The sequence below is a fragment of the Phyllobates terribilis genome, unplaced genomic scaffold, assembly GCF_046119375.1.
Source record: "Phyllobates terribilis strain yellow unplaced genomic scaffold, ASM4611937v1 Scaffold_4__5_contigs__length_816908805, whole genome shotgun sequence".
Lineage (NCBI taxonomy): Eukaryota > Metazoa > Chordata > Amphibia > Anura > Dendrobatidae > Phyllobates > Phyllobates terribilis.
Genome location: NW_027362764.1, coordinates 684,462,225 through 684,467,237, shown reverse-complemented (window position 1 = coordinate 684,467,237; position 5,013 = coordinate 684,462,225). Strand labels below are relative to the sequence as shown.

Sequence of the window (5,013 nt, the reverse complement as noted above, 5' to 3'; positions counted from 1 at the left end):
TGGAGGTCTGTATAGATGGATTAATAGAACAAGTCCCACACACAGCTAGAAGCCCAATATTTTTTCAGAGGTAGATGCAGAAAAAAATATATTCAGTTTGCAACCTGATGGAGGTCAGTATAGATGGACTAATAGAACAAGTCCCACACACTGCTAGAAGGCCAAACATTTTTTCAGAGCTAGATGCAGAAAAATATTATATTCAATTTGCAACCTGATGGAGGTCAGTATAGATGGACTAATAGAACAAGTCCCACACACAGCTAGAAGGCCAAATATTTTTTCAGAGGTAGATGCAGAAAAAAATTATATTCAGTTTGCAACCTTATGGAGGTCAGTATAGATGGACTAATAGAACAAGTCCCACACACAGCTAGAAGCCCAAATATTTTTTCAGAGGTAGATGCAGAAAAAAATTTTATTCAGTTTGCAACCTGATGGAGGTCAGTATAGATGGACTAATAGAACAAGTCCCACACACTGCTAGAAGCCCAAACATTTTTTCAGAGCTAGATGCAGAAAAATATTATATTCAATTTGCAACCTGATGGAGGTCAGTATAGATGGACTAATAGAACAAGTCCCACACACAGCTAGAAGGCCAAATATTTTTTCAGAGGTAGATGCAGAAAAAAAATATATTCAGTTTGCAACCTTATGGAGGTCAGTATAGATGGACTAATAGAACAAGTTCCACACACAGCTAGAAGCCCAAATATTTTTTCAGAGGTAGATGCAGAAAAAAATTATATTCAGTTTGCAACCTGATGGAGGTCTGTATAGATGGATTAATAGAACAAGTTCCACACACAGCTAGAAGCCCAATATTTTTTCAGAGGTAGATGCAGAAAAAAATATATTCAGTTTGCAACCTGATGGAGGTCTGTATAGATGGATTAATAGAACAAGTCCCACACACAGCTAGAAGCCCAATATTTTTTCAGAGGTAGATGCAGAAAAAAATATATTCAGTTTGCAACCTGATGGAGGTCTGTATAGATGGATTAATAGAACAAGTCCCACACACAGCTAGAAGCCCAATATTTTTTCAGAGGTAGATGCAGAAAAAAATATATTCAGTTTGCAACCCGATGGAGGTCAGTATAGATGGACTAATACAACAAGTCCCACACACAGCTAGAAGCCCAATATTTTTTCAGAGGTAAATGCAGAAAAAAATATATTCAGTTTGCAACCTGATGGAGGTCTGTATAGATGGATTAATAGAACAAGTCCCACACACAGCTAGAAGCCCAATATTTTTTCAGAGGTAGATGCAGAAAAAAATATATTCAGTTTGCAACCTGATGGAGGTCTGTATAGATGGATTAATAGAACAAGTCCCACACACAGCTAGAACCCCAATATTTTTTCAGAGCTAGATGCAGAAAAAAATTATATTCAATTTGCAACCTGATGGAGGTCAGTATAGATGGACTAATAGAATGATGCTATGCCCAAAAGATTTTACTTCACTAGGTGCAGTAAAAAAATTGGTATTCTATACACAGGTGGTATATCTTGCATCACAGATAGGCTACTCCACTGACTAACACACTCTGCAATAGGCCAAAAAGGATTAGCTTTGCTAGATTCAGCCAAATGCTGTGAAAAAAACTTGCACAGCACTGGCACAGACCTGCCTGGCAAAAACTGATAGGAACTGATGTAACCTAGTCCTGAAAAGGACTCCAATTACAATTAGTCTTTACTCCCACTATCTATCTATTTAAGAGCACAGACATGCCTGATAAAAGTCGTAGGAAATGCTGTAACCTAGCCTTAAAAGGACTGCAATCACAACTATTCCCTACTCCCAAGCTATCTGTAGATTTGTGCGAAAATTGGCTTGAAATTAACAAGGTATAGCGCACACAGCAACAGCGGTGCCGTCTAACACGCAGCTGCAGCAGTGAGAAAATGGTGGCGACGGGGAAAATGGCTTGGTCTTATAGGGCAAGGACATGTGACATACACTGCCAATGACACATGCCCTTGCTTGTGTGAAAAAAAGCACTTCGCTCCGTGTGTGCGCTGCTGAGAGGCTGACAGATTGCACCTCCCCACTGCAAATGCGGGAAAGAGAAAAAAAAATGGAGATCTTCATTGTTCCTGCAGAGATCCATCCCCTGCCCCTCCCCCCACCCCGCTGTACACTCAAACTGCGTATTAACATTAATTTTCATCATTACTGAGAAAAAATCCAGTTATGATTTTGGTGCACGAACAGTTATCGAACATAACCTCGAACAGCCGAATTTTTCTCAAATTGTTCGTGTTCGCCGAACGGCTCGAACACCGCCCAAAACAGCTCTAATTTGAGATTGGCGAACAGTTCGAGTAGAACAACGCTCATCTCTAGACACAACGCCCCACTCAGAGCCGCTGAGCTCACTGATCGGCTGCAGCGCTTTCGACGGAACGTCAGCTTCACGGCCAATACCACAGGCCGGGAGCAGAGGCGAGACTCACCGGTAGACCCGGGTAGGGTGAGCAGAGCACGGTTAGTTGCTTTCTAATAGCCTGCAGCCGGGGATTAACTTTTAATGAAAGGGAACAATCCCTTTGACTGTCTGCAGCGCGCCACACCTAGGAAGTGAACTCTCACACACAAGCCAGCATGCACACGTGCTCGCACGTGACAACACCCCCTATCTGCCCCTACAACCTCTTCGTCACCATGCGTCAGAATCTCCAGCCTGTTTTATGATTTCAGGGCCCTAGCAGGAATCACCCCCCCCTCCCCAATTCCTTCCTTGCCTTCCTTGCACTGAGGTTAGCTCTTTGTCAGCCGTCTGGCTTGGTTACACAAGCTTCTTTGCAGAGAAACATGTTACTTCTGCTGGCCCTCGCTAGGCGGCAGGCATCCAAAACCTTCCCTGGGCACCTGCTGAAAGCCTGGCCCCTTCACGGCCCCGGGTGCTTTTAACGCCATCATTTCCACACGGCGAGCTGCTGAGTCAATATGCACTCCTAGCCGTGGCAAGGAGCTCGGTGTCAGGCCTGCGTGAAGGCGGCGGGCTAGCGTACTTAGCTGCCAACTGGCTCAGAGGCCTTGGGGCTTCCATCATCTAAGTTACTTAAGGTGGGTGTCCGGCAAGGCACCGTTCCATGCTAGCCGAGCTGGGCAGTAGGTCAAAACGTCATCAAAATGGTCTACAGCACCCGGTGTTCCCAGGAGGTATCCCATCCAAGTACTGTCCAAGCCCATCCCTGCTTTGCTTCCGAGATCAGATGAGATCAGGCATATCCAAGGTGGTATGGCCAGTAGATGCTACTCGATTCATCGCCCGGCCAGCCTTTCTCAGGATCGCTTGGTGGCGAGCAATCTGGCCGTGACGGGGCGGGCTCCGAAGGGTCCATGCAAAGGCTGTGCCGTCCCTACAGGTGTGGTTTGTTTAGCAGTGATTCACCCGCCGCATCAGGTGTCTTCAAAAATGTCTCGGCGCAGGGTCACCTGCAGGCTAAACCCTTCATCGCGGTAATGTGACAGAAAGAGCAAGCTGGACCCGTAACTTGGGGGCGGAGCGAGACATCCAGGGGTGAATGAACGAAGAGGGTGAGATGGTTGCCAGTGACTTTGAGCTGCTCTTCAGGGTTGAGGGTCATGTTGCCTGCAAAGGTCTTCTGCTTGGGGTTACCGGTGATTGCCTCCAGCCACGCGGGAGACGCTGGTCCCGGTGAAAAGGAGCCTAGTATTAAAAGTAAAGAAGCAACAATGCTGGAGGCCCACGGTGATCAGAAGGATGCTGGTATTTTGCAGAGATGAAATAGCGCAAGAGAGAAAGCAAATGAAAAAAAGAAAAGAGAATGAATGTGTGCACTTGTGAAAGGGAATGGAAAAAAGGCATAGAAGAGAGTGCCCCCTGCTGGTGGAAGGAAGGAAAAAGCAAAAGCCAACAGCACCTGGTATTCCCAGGCAGTCTCCCATCCAAGTATTAACCAGGCCCAACCCTGCTTAGCTTCCAAGATCAAGCAAGATCGCGCACGTTCAAGGTGGTGTGGCCGTAGGCAGAGACAAGGCTCTCTCTTGCTGCTTTTCTACTTTGACGTCTGGCTGCCGGCTGCCGTTTCCAGTGCTCAGCAAGACCAGGTCCTTTTGTGCTTTCCCTTCTCTTCAATTTTTTTGCTGGCTTCCTTAAAAGGTCCTGTAGACACAACGCCCCACTCAGAGCCGCTGAGCTCACTGATCGGCTGCAGCGCTGTCGACGGAACGTCGGCTTCACGGCCAATGCCACAGGCCGGGAGCAGAGGCGAGATTCACCGGTAGACCCGTGTAGGGTGAGAAGACAGCGGTTAGTTGCTTTCTAATAGCCTGCAGCCGGGGATTAACTTTTAATGAAAGGGAACAATCCCTTTGACTGTCCGCAGCGCTCCACACCTAGGAAGCGCACTCTCACACACAAGCCAGCATGCACACGTGCTCGCACGTGACAACACCCCCTATCTGCCCCTACAACCTCTCCATCACCATGCCTCAGACTCTCCTGCCTGTTTTATGATTTCAGGGCCCTAGCAGGAATCACCCCCCCTCCCCAATTCCTTCTGCACCTTCCTTGCCTTCCTTGCACTGAGGTTAGCTCTTAGCCGTCTGGCTTGGTTACACAAGCTTCTTTTCAGAGAAACATGTTACTTCTGCTGGCCCTCGCTAGGCGGCCGGCATCCAAAACCTTCCCTGGGCACCTGCTGAAAGCCTGGCACCTTCACGGCCCCAGGTGCTTTTAACGCCATCATTTCCACACGGCGAGCTGCGGAGTCAATAAGCACTCCTACCCGTGGCAAGGAGCTCGGTGTCAGGCCTGCGTGAAGGCGGCAGGGTAGCGTACTTAGCTGCCAACTGGCTCAGAGGCCTTGGGGCTTCCATCATCTAAGTTACTTAATGTCGGTGTCCGGCAAGGCGCCGTTCCATGCTAGCCGAGCTGGGCCGTAGGGCAAAACGTCATCAAAATGGTCTACAGCACCCGGTGCTCCCAGGAGTTCTCCCATCCAAGTACTGTCTGAGCCCAGCCCTGC

General features: G+C 48.0%; 3 pseudogenes; all 3 read right to left on the bottom strand.

The window, feature by feature from the left end:
• Positions 1–3,153: 3,153 nt before the first annotated feature.
• On the bottom strand, positions 3,154–3,273 carry LOC141268040 (5S ribosomal RNA; annotated as a pseudogene).
• Positions 3,274–3,894: 621 nt separating this feature from the next.
• Positions 3,895–4,013, bottom strand: LOC141269156 (5S ribosomal RNA; annotated as a pseudogene).
• Positions 4,014–4,949: 936 nt separating this feature from the next.
• LOC141269056 (5S ribosomal RNA) overlaps positions 4,950–5,013 on the bottom strand; it is a 120-nt pseudogene continuing 56 nt past the window's right edge.